The 20229-nt window shown below is 40.6% G+C and overlaps 1 protein-coding gene across 1 annotated transcript in view; it reads right to left on the bottom strand.

Annotated features, from left to right (window-relative positions):
- LOC124158901 (probable G-protein coupled receptor Mth-like 3) overlaps positions 1–19540 on the bottom strand; it is a 64992-nt gene extending 45452 nt beyond the window's left edge. The window contains exon 1 of the mRNA XM_046534311.1: positions 19383–19540. The gene's annotated coding sequence lies outside the window, so the exon portion shown is untranslated. The remainder of the gene's footprint in view (positions 1–19382) is intronic.
- Between the last annotated feature and the right edge of the window lie 689 nt (positions 19541–20229).

Below are 20229 nucleotides of genomic sequence, written 5' to 3'. Positions count from 1 at the left end.
TATGGTTGAGTATTGGTTACTCCACTGCTTAAATTACCATGTCTACTGGTGGTAGGAGAGGATAATTATATAGGAGATAAGGTGGAGAGAAGGATTTCATAGAAGCGAGTACTAACAAGCAAAGGGAACTGTGGTGGAAGAAAGACTAGCGATCAGCAGAAATTTGGATAGAAGAGAATAAGATATTTATTCCATTTGTTAGTAACGGTGGCTAACCCAATTAAATAGAAGAATTAAGCGTCTCTCGCAGATATTATTATATTATCTCCTTATAAGTAACTAATATTAGTGGTGGCAAATCCTTGTCGACATAAGGATTGGAATTAACACTCTGGTTGTACGGGTAGAATGAAAGGGGATTGGCACTTCGTCTCAAGACCAAAATCCAAAGTGAAATGGGGATAGCCCGGAGTAATTATTAATATAATTACCTCGTGTAAGACTATCCTAACCAGTAGAACAAACAATTTAAATCAAGTAACACTTTCATCTCATCGCCTCTTTCCAGTTAATGATTTGCTACCGTAATTCTCTCCGCATAATGCGTTTCCAGTAATTGCCTCGACCCTTCGAAGTATCTACTTCATATTTAAGATTATCAGCATAATAATACAGATAATCTGTTGATAATTGTTTTGCCTGAATACCTCTAACGACCATAATTATATGAAAGCTGCTGACTCGGAGGATAGCGCACCACGGGGTACACGCTAAAGGCGTCCGCGTTCACATCAAAATAACAGAGGAACGGAGGGAAAATAATTCGATTTTAATGGCGAGTGAAAGTGAACAAATGCATGAAAAATCTGGACCGTTCGCTAACTTTTCCGCGAACGAACCATCGTTGGAGGCCCTTCAAATCGCAAAGCCGTATAAGGCGGGGAAGGAAAAGGTTGGGGTAGATTATGAGGTCGTCAACCCGCTCCGAGTTGAATTCATTTATACTTGACGAAGGCCTTTCACTCGCGGTGTGTACGGGGCAATTGAGCTCGCTGTAGGTGTCAACAAATCATGCGGCATTAAGGCGCACCGCAAAAAAATGCACTAGCGAGTCGGAACGCGGCAAGTTGCCAGTAGGGTTGGAGTCTTAGATGGAATAATGAACGGAAAATAATTCAAATATTTCCAACTAGTCGGGAATTATAAAATTCCTGTCAATTTTCCAAATCATATCGGAAACTCAAACGAAAGAAACACCAAGCTTACTTTAATTACTACTTAATTTAGAGAAAAATTATATCGTAATCGGAAAGCGGAAAAGATCGTGATAATAAAGAGTTTCGTTTCATTTATAAATATCCGTTTCTTAATTTTTCATATTTATATTCTCCGGTAAAATAAATAATAAAACTTTAGATTTTCACAATAAAAGAATCAAAATAACCATTTACCGCAGCAATCATAGAGTTCAAATAAGGATAACACAACTAGCGAATACGCAGTAGCAGATGACATCTTCCCAAGCGATGGACCTCAGTCGCTGAGAAATTCAATGGATAAATATTTAACAATGGATAAAACGGGCGTTTTCTGAAAGAAAATTATTTCAGTGAGCAATATTAATCTAAACGATGAAAAAATATTTCATAGAGTTTAACCTTTAAATGTTTGACTATAAGCTATAAGCTTTATTGCGACTGAATTAGAGCCCACCAAAAGTAACTTTATAGGTAATCCTCCTCATCCGGCCAGCTGGAGTTATTTTCTATTTTTTTTACAGAGTGACATTCCCTTAATCTGGCGGAGTTATTAGAATCAGGGACTATACGGATACTGTACACGATGGCCGTCGCTGAGTGCATTCATCACGGAGACTACATAGTAGAGACTCCGGTCCGTCATCAAGAAGCTTGATTTATGCTATCACAGAATGGAAAGTTGGTGTAAACGAAGTAATTCAAACATGAAATTGAAACACCCTATCAAATATTTAAAAAATAATCTTAAACCTTAAATTTAAGAAATTAACGATCGAATTGCAAATAATAAAATAATAATAGGGTTAAACCTATAACGAGCAGACATGATTGATTGACTGGAAGCAAGAATGAAAACCAGGTCAACACTCATAATGAGAATTAGTAATTTCCACATACATTTTTATTCCCCGTCATAACAAGGCTTCGGCACCTAGAACTAATATCTTCTGATCATATCCTCAGTAAGAGAGGAAGATTATTTAAACAAAGACTGGGGAACGGGGTAAGGAGTTAGATGGAAATCCTCTTCCCATTTTTTAACCCACCCCATTTCCACAGTCTCTATCGCAATACCCCACATATCTGGGCATATAAGGCGGAGTTTTATTTGGAAAAAGTTTCTCTTGATAATGGTTGTAGGTGACACATACAATAGCAAGCATAATAGCCATGATACTAGCGATGATTCAGTATTCCCAGTATGCTAGCTCTGAATCGCACGATACTGGAAACCCTACATGTGATGCTAACTCGCTAGTGAACTCGTGTTGGATGAATGATCGCATGATTAAGAATTAAGCATAGAATCAGAAGAAGTTGTAAACCCTATATTTGGTACAATGCCTGCTAGTGTATTTGTGCTGGGTCAAAGCTCGCGTAATTAAGAATTAAGCATAGAAATCCCATCACACCAGTCACTATCTGAAGTGAGGGCTATACTTTATAACATATTAAAAATCAATTGTAGGAACCCACACCTGTTTTTAATAGATCCCAAGAAAAATAATGACTCACGACCATAAATAGGGAATTTTCATCAAGTGAAAGCGTCCTTGATTTTAGCGGGTCGTTGGCATAAGAAATCCGGCTGTATAAAACTGGTAATCTTCTAGGCATGAAAAAATGTCTTGAGTGCTACCCGAATGAAACTGAATTGATTCCTCCGATGAATGTGCAAAAATTAAGAGTTTAGGCAAAACAATTTGACCCCGAATTTGTCAACAATCTATTGTTGTAGGCTCGAGGGTATCGTTCTTTGACCAGGCGTTAATGAACAAAATAATTCAAAGAATTTAATTGCATACTCAGAATTAAATTACATAATTACATACTCCGAAGATAGAATTTGACTTTTTTCAGGTAAAGTGTTTGAAGGAATAAATAAAATACCGACAAGAATTTGGCTCCAAATTCTACCCCTTAAAATGATGGCACACTCAGACTTCGGAATGTGGGCTCCAATGACCCTAATTCTCACCCGGTGGAACACCCGAGGATTATTCCTTCATACTACGACTGTGATGGTTAACTTTTCACTTTCAAATGGTACTGTCTGTATTTTAGTTCCACCATCACGAATTAATAACTCTACTGCGGTTGCCTAGAACGAATTTACATTATTCTTCAATAATACTTGATAATTATTTTGCCGCATTTGAAATGTAGTATAATGGATACGAAATAATGTGAATAAAAATCTTTGCAGTCGTCGAAAAAAACATTCTCCAATCAAAATGAGCTCCACGATGTAAAACAGAGGGCTCGATGGCAACTCCATGGTATGGACTCCATTTAATAGAACGTGTTGCCCACCTTAAATGTATATAACAGATTGTAATGAAAAATTGTCCTTTGACGTGAAAATGTTATTTTTGGGGAGGTATTAAAAATTATAGTCATGTCTGCATTTCCAGGGCTCAAAAGTCTTCACTAATTTCTACTCCGCCTAATTTATTAAAATTTTAATACAATATCCGTGTTTCATAGGGAGAAATTTTATACCTAGTTCCCACCATCACAAAATATGACCTCAATATCAAGGCTCATAAAGATTCTAACGCCAACGACCCATTGCCCACTGAGCTATTTAATGAGGTTCTCGACGCATTCCCCTGAAATCATAAAGGGTTAACACAAATTTCTTGGGAACACACAGAGGTAATTTGATTCCTTAGATAAAATCGAGTGGTTACAAAATTAATCTCGACGCATATAAGCAGAGATAAAACATGTATAAGACCTACATTATTGAGGTTAAACACGTCTGGGCTACCGAAACCTCTTTGTAGAGAAAATAAAGATTTATTAGAGGCCTTATTAGCTTCATCGACTGGCCCTATATCAGCCTGAAGCTCTTCGCCATTCGCTTATCTGTTATTTCCCCAAAACTCGATTGAACGCCAGCGGTAAATCAAAGCAAACACGGTCACTCCAACGTATGAACAAAAACAGCGAGATAGGATCCCTGGAATAACATCACATTATTGAAGCCATTGGCTGAAAAGTCATTCTCTTCTCGACGATGGCACAGTGTTGACGCAGCGAGATTTGAAAGAGGATATTCCTCGGCTAGTATGAGAAATATAGTGGTTCTCCGCGTAGGTGACATAAGGGAATGCATCGTTCTCGCTCGGCCGGCCATTTTCATAATATTTTACTTACTTCAAACAAATACAACTTTGTTGAAACGCACTTGCTTCTGGCGTGGCTCGCAAGGCATTATGTTGATTAAGATGCATTTAGGTGTAGATTGATTTAAAATAAAATCCAAATCAACTCAGCTACCCCACTTTTCCCTCGGGACACCCTCGTATTATGCGGGACCAATGGAGCTCACTCTATCACGTATGATGTCTGACTTCATCCGTCGTAAATAAACTGTGCGTAAATAGATCACAACGCTCCATTCCACCGAAGTAATGGGTGATGCCAACTCCGGATTCATCCCTTTTCCATTCACCGAGGAATCCTTCCCTCAGTTAAACAAACTGTCAGTCAAGTAACGTAAACTACTTCAGGTGACGGTCACTGCCTAAATTAACCGACCAAGAAATCCACGAAGGAAATATAGGTGCAGAACGGAGAGGGTCGCGAGTGTCTAATCATAGAAATAGGATGAGAGAGGAGTGACCAAAAATAAACGCGTCAAGAACAGATGAATGTACGAACATTTTCAACCACAATCATTGAATAAATTAGAAATAAAATGGTACTAATATCATGAAAATAGCTTACAATTAGAGGGAATGGTTTTGATAATCGTTCAAACTCGAATCTCTACACTTTTAGCATCATGGGCGGATCCAGGATTTCTTAGGGGTTGGGGGAAGAACAACGGTCTCACACGCAAACGGTCTTCTCATATTTGTAATACAACATGCAAAAATTGCTGTACGAAGTACCTATACTATTAATTACAGTATGAAAGTAATTAATATGGTATTAAAAGATTGATGCTCCATAATACCCTAAACCCAACGAATTTAATGATAACCGTATTAAAAATGTCTCTTTTTTAAGTGTCTGGCGACGGGGGAGCACGGGCCTCCGTGCCCCCCTCCCCTTAAACCCGCCTATGTTTGGGCGTGCAGTAGCATGTAGCCTCCGAGTCTCTAGCGGCCCCTAAGCCATTCGTATTAAAGCAGTGTAACGCTATCTGTTGGTAGCATTTTTTGACGTATCTCTCTTTTTCGCTGTAATTTATTTGATTCACCACCAGATACCATGCACTCGCCGCGTCTCCAAGGTGCGGCCTGACGATTGCGAAGTAGCTCTTTACTTTTCCTCACCAAAACCTCACAACACGCTTGACGAATCCACATACCTCTGCACGAGTTCTTTCGGACTCTGCCCCAAGGCATGGTATGGTGTTTGGAGGAGGCGACCGACAGCTTAGGTCATTCGCACCATGAAATGGTGTGGAAGGAAAGGTGGAGAGAAACCCGGCGTCGGCATTAGCCTGCTCTAACCAAAGGCGCCAAGGAGACCGTCCGTTATGGTTATCGTCCGACGGACGTAGTGTTGCGCTTGAAATGTTCTCCACACAACAGCCAATCATGGATCGGGTAGTTTCTGAAAATTCGCTGCCATTGCCGAGAAATGTACCCGAGCCCACAGGGTGGGAAGCCAACACTATAAGTACCACACCAACCCGATCCCCTCTCTGCCACAAATATTTCCTTAGTGTATTTCCCAGGGTTAGTTTGAAGTTATCCTAACTCCTGATATTTGGCTTACTCTGTCGCCTTTAAGTTAATTCCATTGGTAACTTTGAGATCATGAAAGAAAAGAGAATTTAATTTTTATTCTTAATAACAGATGAAATTGAACTATTTGAGACATTTAAGGATAGAAAAATATTAAACTAACAAAAAGTTTTTTGAAAAAATGACACAGTGACGTAAAACCACGGTATTGTCCCAGGTTAATGACACGGAATATTACGGTGCTCATTTTATTTTAACTCTCCAGGTCAACAAATAACATTTGCACGATGACCGACACAAGCAAAAGTGTGACCCAAAACAAGCTTCGAAGTTTCAACGCAATATGGAACACCGGAAGAGATAAAGAAAACGGATAAGTTTCTGGATACACCCACACTTGCAACTCACTGTCCCTTTTACGGAAAGGAAACCATCACATAAATCATCAAATCAGAGAATGGTATGCAGGAAGAGAGTTACAATTGTCTTGTAAATGACGCTCGCTCTTTAAACCTCTGATTAAATCTAAACAAGAGTGTCCGGAGTGGTTGCGCAGTAGACAAAACTTGAGGACGAAACTGAAATCCCCATATACATTATTATTACAAAATAAAAACAGAAAAAATAGTAAATGAAATACTTAAATGTACCGTATATTAAAATCTTGATTTTCTTCCTCCTTTGTGAGTGCTAACTTTGATTGAAAGAAATATTTCACGCTATATAAACCAATATAAGATTCGAAGTTTCAACACAATATTGAACACCGAAAGAGATGAAGAAAATACGTTTCTGGATACATGCAGGGGCGGATTCTGAATCCAATTTGGGGAGGGGTCATGACATGGGGTCCAGGGGGAAATGGAATACTCCCAGGAAAGCGGGGCGTTCTCCCGTGTAAACATTTTTAAAAAATCCCCATTTTTTATGCATTTTGGAGCCTAAAATTGCCTTTTTATTCTTAAATATAGATGAAGTTGAACAAGTTTACACATTTAAGAATACACAAACTATTAAACTAATAAGAACTAAAAGTTTTTTTAAATGAAATTTGGGGGGAGGGTCGTGACCCTATGCCAACCCCCCTACCCCCTAAATCCGCCACTGGAGACTCCCACACTTCCAATTTATTCTCCTGCTCGTGCAACGGAATAGATCACGTAACTCAACAAATTATAATATAGCGGGAGCAATATGTAGCGCAAATTCTAGCGTTTAAATAAGCCTATCAGCAAATCATGCATCTCGCGATATGGAAATATGCCATTTCGATCTCGGTCGCATGCGCAGAAGCCGAAAACCCTTTCGTTAATATTTACTCTGAGCTTTGAAATATGTTTGCGAAATAAACAGTGTGCCCGGGAAAGAAGAGTGCAAGCAATTCGCGTCGAAGGAGAGAAGGGCAGAGGGAGACACGTATCGCCAATCCTTGCGGGAAGGATCGAATATGCGAGAATGAGTTTAATATATGCGAAAACTCGTGCCGGAGTGCCGCGGATATGAAAAAGAATGTACAGGAAAAACAGCAACGGTGACGGGAATCATTACAATTCCGAGAACTATTTCCATTCCAGGTATGATCTAGAGTAGTCCGGCGGGTTTTGCGCTAAAATTAACAGCAGCCACACGCCGAACGTGATGCTGTTTGTATTTTTGAGAACTCTCTTTATAACGGACGTTCTCTTTGCGACCACTCGGAGAAGAATAAAAATGTAGCGTTCTAAGTTAAAATATGATGGAATTTGAACCGTCTTCGAGGGATAGTGAGGAGAGTCTAACGGATTAAAGGGAAAAATTAAGATAAAAATTTTTGCGGAAATGTCAAGTAGAAAAATTTTTGTCAGATATTTTGTGAGAGCCTAATTATAATGTTAAATCTAAGGTTTCCGCGGCGTTTCTCCATTTGAGTCTCGGTTTTCGGGCGCTCCTCCGCGTTATACATGTACATATATATAAGAGGGAGTGTATCAACTACAATGCTCCTGTGGTAAATGTTACAATAGGACAGACCGGACGTATTATCTAAACCACATAAGATAAGGGAACCAGATAAGGGAACATGAACGTGCCACGGAGAAGAAGCAGTTCCGCCTTTCCGCCGTCTCCGAGCACGTGTGGTCGGAACCTGGCCACACTGTGGATTTCGATAAGCCGCATTCGTCCTGTGTAATCAAAGCCGTTAATATCCTAGGCTAATCCGAGAAACTAAAGAGATGAATAAGCATCCTGAGAACTGCAACAGAGAAGACGGCTACATATTGGCCAACACATGGAAAAGGATCTTCAAAATCAATGACCAATCAGAGCCCTGAGAACCGACCAATCAGAACCGACCTCCGATCCCCAAAGACCCTATATAAGACGGCCAAATTTTATGCATTTTGACCTGAACAGTGCCAATGACTAAGTGGAGACCTTCCAACCACCTGGAACTTCCGGATTACATCGTTCGGAAGATACGACAGCGAAATCGGCTCCGACGAAAGTTCCAGAGAACAAGAACACCCATGGATGGCCAGAGATTTAGACTGGCCAGAGCTCAACTGAGACTTCTCATCGACGAGCATCGCCAGAAGGAATGGGACCGGAAGGTGGCCCAACTGGATGCTGACAATGGAACCCTTTGGAGGATGGCGTCCAGTCTGAAGAGTCGCGGAGCCGTAGAGGACTCTCCACTCACATCCCCTGACGGACTACTCAACACCGAGGCTGAAAAGGCTACGTTTGCAGCGGAGTACCTCGAAGGAACGTTTACCTCGGACATCCACCCGCTGGCTCCTGATGGACCCGAACCTCAGCCAGGCGATACCGATGTCGAACAACCGGATGAGGAACCGCCAAAACTGCGACCGGAGGACCTGCGGACTGCTCTCGGAAAGCTGCAGAAGAGGAAGGCCCCTGGAGAAGACGGGATCCCCAACGAGGCGCTGCTGCAGATGCCGACCTCCCTTGCCACCATCCTGCTGCTGCTTTTCACCGCTTGCTTCAGCATCGGCTATTTTCCCCAGAAGTGGAAATCAGCCAGAGTCCTTCTCATTCCAAAACCGGGCAAACCGAAGAAGGAAATCACCAATTATCGACCAATTGCACTCCTTGCAACACTTGGGAAGCTGCTGGAGAGGACGCTGCTACCCTACATCCACCAATTTCTCCAGCGCCGAGACCTTCTTCCGCCGGAGCAATATGGATTCCGAGACCACCATTCCACAACTCACCAACTTGTGCGAATGGTAGACTACATCACGGATGGGTTCAACAGGAACTGCTGCGCTGCTGCCTCCTTTTTCGATGTGCAGAAGGCGTTTGACAGCGTTTGGCACTGTGGACTTCTACTGAAACTGAAGCGGTTCGGATTTCCATTCTGGCAGAGAAGGATGATAGAATCCTATCTTCGGCAGCGGACCTTCACCGTCACCTGGGGGAGAGCGGTATCCGGAAAGAAGATCATACGGGCAGGAGTCCCTCAAGGATCCGTCCTTGGACCAACGCTGTTCAACATCTACACGGCAGACATTCCACGGCAATTCGGATGGAACACCATCGTCACACTTTTCGCCGATGATGCAGCGATCGTAGCGCGTTCATGGAAGCCTCACATGGCGGCGACATACCTGCAGCGTACCATTGACATACTCCTACCGTGGTACGCGCAATGGCGAATTACCATCAACGCCAAGAAAACTAATGCAGTTTTCTTCTCAACATCGCCGAAAACACCAACACCAGGGGAAGTGCTGATCGACACGGAAGAAACACCGTGGAAAACGGAAGCCCTCTATCTCGGCGTGATGCTGGACAGGCACCTCTCCTTCCGTCAGCATGCCAGATACGTGACGAACAAGGCAAGACACAGAAGATTCCTGCTGTCACCGCTTCTACGGTCAAAACATCTCTCTTTAGAGAACAAGCTGAAAATCTACAAGATGGCCATCCGACCCATACTCACATACGCTGCACCTGCATGGAGCGGCCGGATGCAGAAGACCTGGAGTCAACCTATTCGGGTGACGGAGAACATTTCCCTAAGGACGATCCTAGCACTCGGATGGACATACCATCGTGAAATTATGTATGCACTGACAGGAATGGAGCCCATCGAAGACTTCCTTCGCCGGACATCAAAGGAGTTCTTCACAAAGGCGAAGGAGTCCGAAATTGAAGAAATTCGACGCATCGCAGCAGCAAAACCAACGGTCTACGAACGGTTCAAGCGACCATGCTCATCAACAGGCGAGGAGGAGGACCTCCCGCCATTGAAGAGACGGAGGTGAAAGGACCCTCACTGAAGATGACGACGGGAGTTACACTCCAAGGACTCATCTGCTGAAAGACTCAACGTTGGTCAGCAAAGAAGATCTGGCAAGAAGGACTGCCAGACCTAAACACATCCCTGTTAGGTTTTGACCTGAAGACGCTATCAGGATGGCAGGAGAAACTGTCGTCACCTATTATGGACAACTCAACACGGAGGAACGCCCGAAAGCCGAGACTCACATACCTAATTATAATGGTAGAAACGGTGACATGGATTACATTATGAAAATAGACTGCAGAACCGATAGATTTAAGATGTCGTTTTATTCCAATTACAATATGGAACATAATACTTGCGATAGTTTAGTTCTAGGATAGCTTGATTCGGACTACGTAAATAGGATCTGCACGTGTCGTTAATAACTTACTATATTCGCAAAAGTTAACTATCTGTACCATTTTTTATCATGTTTTAATTCATGCATGAATCAGTTACCACGCTAACTGTCCGTTTTTCTATTAATAACTAGAAGTTTTATTTGCATGGTAGCATGTTCGTGTCCTAAACACTATCTTATTTTCTGGCGTGACCACGTGTTGGTGTCCTCAGTTGTGCTTGGACTGTGTTCGGCAATTGACCGCGTTTCTGATTAATTAAGCTAAGGATGAGAGCTGCATGCCTGGTGTAGAATCACCCTGTACCACTTACCCTGGTGGTGGCTTGCACAGTACCTCATAGATGTAAATAGCCATGGTGAACAGTGGCGCAGCGAGGGGGGGTTTTGGGGGATAAACCCCCCCCCCAGAGCTCAAAGAAGTTTTTAAGTTTAATCCATTTTACTTATTTGGATCAGTATTACTTATAAAATAGTGCTAGGATTTATCAAATATCCCTCAGAAAGCAGTAAAACTCGCCATTTTGAACCATTATTCTTAAAAGTTTTCTGGAGAAGGGCCGCCGCAACGTCTGCTTACCCTGGTGGGTATGCAATACCCCCACACCCGCAAGTATTAGTTGCGGCTAAAACCCCCCCTAGCCTTAATTCCTAGCTGCGCCCCTGATGGTGAATAGGTCTTTCTTTTTATGTTGAGACGAAAAAGGGTAATATGTATGCGCGCAACATACATCTTCAAAAATCGATGGCAAAATTCAAATTATTAGATGACCGTCCTGCAATGAGACAGTGACTTCCAAATTTTTTCGATGACTCCCCGCTCCAAACGATTAGCCCACTAGTCCATTAACAAAAATGTGATTCTATAGACAATTAGGAGCTATCAATATGCTATTTTGTCAGGCTTTAAACCAATTACCGCCATTGATAGATTTAGTTCGCGTGAAAAACACGTAATAATACAACCGACTTTTAATACGACTGATTCAAGCCAAGTAAATAACAAACACATTTAACTAATAGCGTTTAAGAATCAGTATTTACTTCATGGAGGTCGCTTAAATTCGTAATGCAAATAAATTATATCGTACTCTTAGACAATACACACTCATTTTTATACTTTCAAGAAGAGATCAGCCATGGAAAATTTGCAGAAATAATTAATCATACTGAAAAATCTAATATCATCCAGAACTTGGCAATGTGAATAGAAAGTAAACTCGTTACGATAGAATGAATATTATCCTTTATTCTTCCATGAAGGCAATGGCACTATCCAAAATTTCCTAATTAAAATTCAAGGTGTGCGCGTTGTTATGAGATATGTGTGCTGCGCCATCACCTGGATCGTTTGACTGAAAGTATAGAAGCGACAGAGATGGATCGAATGCCCAGCCTTTCATCTCACTCCAGTAATTTTCCAGCCATCGCATAAAAACCGGCTGGAAGGGAGTGACTAGAAGTCAGAATGGAAGGAAAGTAGGGAGACGATGGAAGCTGGTGACCCAGTCGGAGTTTCCACGCCCCTCCCCCCCTCAAAGATTTCTCTTATCCAGCGGTAAAGCTCTTCCACGCGGAGCCAAAAACATTTGCAAACCCGGTCCGGTGCGCAAATCCTCAGAGTAAATATAAACCTTCATAGCGATATTTGGCTTCTGGGCGTGCGACCAAGATGGATACGGGAAAATCCGATGACAAGTGATGAGTGTAGTGATTGTAGAAGAAAGTTCAACTGATTGAGATGCATTCTTGATGATCGAGGACGTGGGCGTGTCTTTCCAATTTGACCGATCTTGCACTCGGGACAGATGACATTATCATAGAGGTCACGGGAGTCACGCTGCTGAGATCAAACGAAATGGTCAAGATCGAAGTCGAAAAGTCGAGTTCGGATCAAAAGTCGAAGACCGATCTCGATATCGATTTCCTCGATCTTTGACTATTAAAACTCGATTTTCGAATTTAATCGAAATTTATTTTTCCTTGACTAAATTGGTGTGTTTGGAAGATTACGGCGATATCGTTGCCTTTCACGTTGGAAATCATTTTCTTCAGATATTTTCTTTCTCAATAATTTAATATTATTAATGCCAACTGCAAGGATTTAAAGAAAAAATATTTATTAGCATTTCATCTCTAACTTTTTCATTTCTTATATGATACTAAAAATGAGATTTTCAAGGCCTTACCTTTAGATTCTTGTCCAGCCATCATTTTTTTACATACATTAAGAGGCCTAATGCTTAAGATCCTTTGCTTTAAGTTTGAGCAGCGAAAATCCGCTTCATTCCGATTACACTCTCCTACGGCTATTGGGAATCAATTATTTGATGTGAGAGTCTGTATGGACTATGTATGGGATGGTTTGAGAAAAGGGTAAACGAAGAACAAGAAGGTATAAAGATTTAGAAAAGTAGTCGGATCAAGACGGAGTTAGATGGAGGAAAAGGCTACAGAGGACCTAAAAATCAGCAGATGACAAGAAGAAAAATATTGGTGAATTACAATGATACTCAAAGTCTGGAGGAATGCCTTTCCATCGGCGGACAAAAAATAAGCGTAAAACAAGTGGGTCGTAATTAAAATAGTCTTGCGGTCAAGATGGCGACAAAACGCACAGCGAATAAAGCGTAAATATAGATCTAGATGTGCAAAGAAAGCGCGCAACGACCAATGTGACAGGTTAGGGTAGGGCTACTTTACAAGGAAATGAATACTTGGAGCTGTTTGGAGGTGAGTCATCACGCGATACAATAGCTCAGGTGCATTCCCTCCTACATTTAAAAAAATGCATTGACAAAGCTAAACTTTTTCTGGTTTTGAATAAGCCTCTAATGAGACGTTAAATATATTTTAAAAGTTAAAATTTGACGAAGCCTGGATAAAATGTGATGGGAATCATAAATTATTAAATTCAGCGATTAATTAATTGTACAAAAGTCCAGAGAAATAACCACAAACAACGTGAACTCTTCATTTTTTGTGTACGTAACGTTCCTTATTTCTAAGAAGATAGGGGACGTATTCATTTTGTAACTGCGAAAGGGTTAAATGTGCGCTTTCTCCGCACTGCTCTTTTTTTCGCTGCGCGCATTTGTTTTTTTCGCGACACCGCATCCTTACTCTGAGCACCGCATCAACTAGCCTCAATTCCTTCCATCAAGCAAACAATAGGTTCGGAATTCTCCAGAGATTCCGCGGGAATACACTCTTGACGACGGGTTTAAGTCAGATTTTTTTTGCATCCTGTACTTCGAGGAGGAACAGGCAGGGAATGAAGAAATAGAAGGAGACCCCGCGCAACCGCCGCGAAATGATCCTGATGATGCCTCCAGGGTATGGATTGCAAAAGAAGGAAGGGGAATGGAAGAATTGAGGCAACGCGAGCTTCCATCAGCGAAGCGAATTTAGATGTTCCAAGAGAGAGGGAAATTCATTCTATGAGAAGCGTGATCAAGAGATTTTTCGCAAAATTATCATGAATATTTTTTACTCTGAAACGTAAAAAAGGCTCCAAAATATAATATTTCGTCCTTTCCCGTTGAATTATATTAATAAATTATTCTCGCTTTACTAGCAGAATAAGAAAAATTTTGGCTGACGTTTCAATCAAGTGACTCTTCCATCGTACACTCTTGCTGCTCTGAGGACGATGGAAGATTTTTCCACTGAAATGTCAGCCAAAAAATTTCTTTTTACACTAGAAACCCGGTAATTAATAATTAAGCCTCCCAAAGTTTGAGCTTAGAGCAAACTATCCCACATGTTTTTGCATAAGGCCCATGTTTTTATTTTTTTCATTTCTAACTAACTGTTTTTCCGTGCCCACCTTGACATGTGATTTTACAGACGCCACATATCCATTGAAAACATCTTCCGTAATAATGTCACATTTTACATTTCCATGTTATAAGTAACCGTTTGGAATGATAACATGCCAGTGTATATTCCACGGGAATAATGTAAATTAAATGCTCAAAGGACATGCCTTTCCAGGTGAACATTCAATAAAAGAATGGAAAAATGAAAAAAAAAAGGTTTTTCCCAAATTACTTTTAAAAGCTTTAAACCGTTCATGGAAAAAAAATATTTTTCCCATCTCTGGGAACAACGCATCAACCGACCGGAACAGCGCGTGAGAGAACTTCCGCGCCCTTTTCATTTCTACGCCGACGGCTCCAATATATGTTTCGGCGGATGCGAAATTTCCGAACACAGACCTCTAGTAACTTATGCAAAGGACGACGGGGAAGAGAAGAAAGGCAATATCCAATAATGGACATTAAAACTTAAAATTCCATACCACGTACACAAAATTCAAGACGTGAGGATTCCTGATGGGTCATGGTATGACTTGCTGATTCCGAATAGCCTTCATTCACATGTTGTTCATCGAGATTGACAATTTTGTTTGCATAAAATTTTACCCTCACGAAGCGGAAGAGGTTTACGGATTTAAAAACATATTTATAAGCACGTTTTTAGCCGGCACCACAAATTGAATATACCTATGCAAGGTCGCGTATAATGGATGCGCAGCAACCATAAATAACCATAAAAACAACATTAAAACGCCAACCTCATTATTGTAAAGGGAAATGGAGACAGTTAGCATAGTAAATACTCATAAATACATATATTTTATAAAAATTATGATATTTCTCCTCCTTCGTGTGTATGAAATTTATAGTAACTACGAGACAGGTAAATATAAACTAGAGAGCTACAAGTGGTTGCTTGGTAACCAAAATGTGAGTCCACCATGGAATTCATAAACTTCGGTATCATAATGGGAAATAGAAAAAAGGTTGGTAAATGAAATACTTGAGGGCGGATTTAACTAAAATCATACTCACTTCTTCATTATGAGTAAATGTAATAGAAATACAACTCCAATCGAAATGAACAGTATGGTACCAAACGATACCGCCACAGACACAGCCAATCAGTTCCATCCGATTCCATCACGTGATATCAGATTTTGTCATCACAATCTTGGTCCCGTGCGAAGAACCCGACACGCACTCTTGTATACTATATTTCCTCTGAGATCGGCACACGCCGCAGCCGCCGCGGTTTGATGGGAGTTACCCAGCAGAAGTATCTGGGCGACGACAGACACGTGACCTCAAATGAGGAAAAGGTTTTTCCCCCGGCGCGAAACTTTTCACTCGCGGTCCGGAGAAATCGTCCCGAGTAGCGCGACGCGCGTGTATTCGCCCGCTGCGATTGGCATGACTTGGCGCGGAAAGGCAAAATAAAAAACGAATACCGATGAAACGAGGCATCGATAAATATACCGGTACCTCTTTTATACTCGCACTTCCAAACGCTGACCGCATGATTGTAGGAACATCAAAAAAAGTGTGCTAAGGATACTGAAATACCTGAAATACTATCTATTTACACAACATTTAAAATCAAGGTAAGGTTCACGCCAAGATAAGAGGAATAGCCATTTCAACTCATTAAATGCGTTTTGATTATTTCTACCTTATTTTTCAATAGAGATCATATCTCTGGGAAAGGGCACTGATAAGGCGCATGCCCTATCATACAAGTACTACGATTGCTTTGACATTCTGATGCGAGTGTTCCTAAAATCGCGTGACAGCTAAAACTCCTGGTCAATTTAGTGAAGGCAAGTCCGATGTCTCTCACATAATCATTATACAGGTATTACAAGAGCAGTAAAGGCCATTCATTCTCAAAGAGACAGACTATTAGGCCACTAGTATGATCATAACGTGTGTCGGTACCCGATGTCTATCACCAAGGATGGAAGGATCGATAAAATCGGAAGAGAGGAAAGAAGCAATATAACTATCGAGACTGGGACAACAATCAGTATCATAAAAACTTTATAAATTTTAGCCGAGTCATTTCAACTGTGGGTTTTTTCGTTGATTTCAATGACCAAGGATGACTCACCGCCGCGCCGGTTCAATAATATAATGGGGAATGAAATGGGCTTCAAAAAGATTTCAGATATTGACATATACTGCTAAAAGGTAAATCTAATCAAAGTAAAGGATGATATCTGTGATATAGATGTCATCCTAGCCCCTGTCACATAGTTTCATCAACGCGGAGTCATGCGCACATTGAACGTTTTCCCTATCAATGCGACATTTTTTATCCGCTGAGTCTTAGAAAAATCAATCTCGTGTGGTTGTGTTTGAACCGATCCTGATTATTCAAAGCGAGATAAAATCAACCTAGGAGGACTGAATTATTCAAGGAATAACCGAAAATCCGCGTGCCTTAACGGAGTCTCCCAAAGAGCGATTTAAGTGCGATAATTCTACATAAGGAGTAATCATTTGCCTTGACCGGGATTCGACCACGGCACCTCTTTTACAACGAAAAATAGTGAGAATATGAAAATGAAGACGCGCCCCATTTATCGCTAGCAAAAAATCTCTGCGCAGTTGGCAGGTAAGATGAAAACATGGCTTTTGAGATAAGGAATCCAATATAAATCTTATGGACATGAATCGGCACTCGTGCGTGTGTAGGGGAAACGTTTCTAGATGAAACTATGACCAAAGATTGATGCCAATGATGGCCAATCTCGCTACTGTTTTTAAATAGTAAACATGATTTTTATAATTTTATTAAAACTATTAGAGCGTGAAGCTACATGGAACCCTGGAAAATACTGAAAGTTTAAGTTTATAAATGAAATATTTCACTCGTGAAATATTTTTTTTCTTATCAGGCTGGTAGTAAGAAATCTGTTACATTAGAGGGATAGAATTGACGACTTGGTCTAAGTTAGCATCGTTATTACCAGAGTATTATGAATATTTTCTCCTTAAAGTATCAGCAATTGGTTCTTATTTTACAGAGCCCATGATCGCCTCTTATCAACAGTTAAGTCCTCTAAGTCTTGTTATGGAGTCGTTAATTTGTCTGGCCCCCGAGTAGATTCATACGAATCGCATTGCAAAGAAAAATAGTAAGTGACCACGTGTATCAAATCATCACGTTTCAAGGCACTTATAAAAATAATCGTATCCTCTGTATTTTAAATAGGCAAGTGATTGATTCAAATACTCAGAGGAAAAAATTCCGGGGTTCTTTCACTCTAAGCCCTCCCCCCAACTACGTGCGTGACTATGTCATAAAATGTGGCAATGAAATCCTATAATATTACTTAACAAGAGGTTTGGATAAAAAAACCTTGAAACCTTCTCCGCGTGTGCCACTATTAACATTGATGCAAATTCACTCCCTATTTTATTTCCTGATGACTATTGAAGCGCCACATGGTAGTATTTTGATAAATAAAATCCTGGAATAGCGACAGCCCTGAGGCTCCACGCACTGATCCGAAAAATCTTCATTTAAATAACGGGAAAAAAAGCCACGAACAACTTGAAAAAACTAAATGAGATATTCAAAATTAAATAAATGAAATAAAAAGAGAAATGCTTTCACTTATGAAGTTTCTCGATATTAATTGGCATCCTAAGGGATTTTTACATTATTTGAACGGCGACAGATAGTAACTTTACAACATCCACGGTTTTTAAAGTTTTATGTCAATGATTTTAAAATGCTTAGTTTCTGAAGCATTGCAATGTATATAAGCTCTTTGGAGATTAAAAAGCGTTATTACTCATTTAACAGATTTCAAAGCGCTGAGTATGAAAAAAGATTTTAGAGGGGCGTCGGCAGGATATGAGGAGTAAATTTTAAAAGAAAGTCACAGGAAATAATAACCATCTCTTTTTAAGCGGTAAAGATATTCAGAATAACGCAGTTAGATGAAAACTTTAAGTTTTACCTGGCGTATGATCTGTAGAAATAGTTCTCGGGTTTCCCACCGGTTATTGTTTTCGGGAGATGGTCCTAATGTTTCAACAGCCAAGTCTGACATCGTCTTCAGGTAGATTCCATCCCTGACGACGATGGCAGTCCTTGAAACTTTGGGACCATATACCGAAAACATTAGCCCATGGGAAACCCGAGAACTATTTCTGAACACTATTAGATTTACTCCACAATACACTCTGCACAAAATTCATTCCGGATACCATCGCATGAAATATTTTCTGGTCACAGAAAATCATTCTCTCAGCAGAAGCGAGGTAAGCACCACCGTAATGGACCACCTTCCAATGTTTGATTTTTCCACATGTTAAGAGAACATATCGTTCCCCCTCAATCGGCCTTTCTCCCTGTCTGGAAACTCAAGCTATTATCACGATATTTCACCGACACAATGCCCTTGTCAACATTTGCCTGCATCCTAAACATGAACCGTTTATCTCAGCATTTTCTCACAGGTTAAACGTAAATTTTATAATTGAGACACAGGTAAATCTTGAAAAGGGTTCACTGGGCACATTTGCTGAAAATTTCATAGTGATTGCGTAATAATAAAAACAGATGTCTTTATTCGGATGAGGTTGAGACTAAAAAGTCCCCTCTTCCACCAAATCCCCAAATATGTGTTAAACAAGTATAAACAAAATTCACTAACTCTTGCTTTACTTTGTGGTATTCCACTATAAGTATTCCTGGATATAAAACAATTACTTATAAATTACAAGTAGTAATTGTTTATATCCAGGAATACAAGTATAAACAGCTTATGAGTTAAACAAGGGATAGTTCAGCAAGAGAGACAAAATATGTGCAGTCTAGCGGGCACGATGAGGCTTCTTGATGATCACGATGTAAAACTAATAGAACAAAATAAAACACTTAAAGAAGGATTCGAAGCCTCAGGGAACCATAATGGATCGTTAACTCCGGAAAGGGTTTGTTAAATGAGAGCGAAAATACAAAAGGAGGAGGAATTATTTCAAAATTCTGACCTTTCAAACTTGAGACGATGCTCTTCCGAGTTTGCAACGACGAGCTACACCTTGTCCTGGCCTGGCGTAAGGTATCCCAACCGAGCAGCGACCACAAACCCAGAGGTATGCCAGACCGGTCTCACAAAGAGTCGCGTCCGCTGCCCGCTCGGGCGAGAGTAGCGCCGCGGTGCGGCCAGCAGGACCGACTACAAAGCCCTACCCTAGTGTTAACATTTTTTTCTCCATTCTGTTTTTTTTTAACCGGGCGAAGAGAAAATATGTATATAAAAAACGCATGATGCGTGACCGCTACGGGGAGAAGCGGCCAGTTCCACGGGGGTTGGTTGGTAAATGGTTTTGTTACTCCTTTCACTGGCGTGGCAAACGATTTCTCAGAAGATAAGGATCTGGCGCTAAAATAATGAGATATTCGAGTGTGGGTGAGGGACTGGAATCATATGGCTGCTTAAAAAATCCAGAGTTTTAAAGATGAAGGAAATGAAGAGAAAAAATATGTAACAGAAATTTTTCAGGACTGAAAAAAGCTATAATTATGCTCAAAAACAGCTCCACTAACCGAAATCCATTGAATGATAAGCAAATATGGGTTAATTTGTAAAAAAAATACGGGACTGAGTCACAATTTCTTTTCATAACCAATTACAAAGCCAAAAAAAGTTATTAATGGAATGGCTTCAGCTACTTCTCACATAAACTTGTTCGAGTTGTTCCATAGAGGCCCATAAGTTATTTTTTTCTCCATCCACTCCTATGGAGAGTGATTTATCAACAGTATAATCTGGCCCTAAAGTATGACTAACTCATAACTACATAATGACACCAAACATCCGTCTATTTTGTAAGC

Source organism: Ischnura elegans, chromosome 5, assembly GCF_921293095.1.
Source record: "Ischnura elegans chromosome 5, ioIscEleg1.1, whole genome shotgun sequence".
Lineage (NCBI taxonomy): Eukaryota > Metazoa > Arthropoda > Insecta > Odonata > Coenagrionidae > Ischnura > Ischnura elegans.
This window is presented reverse-complemented; position numbering and strand designations above follow the sequence as displayed.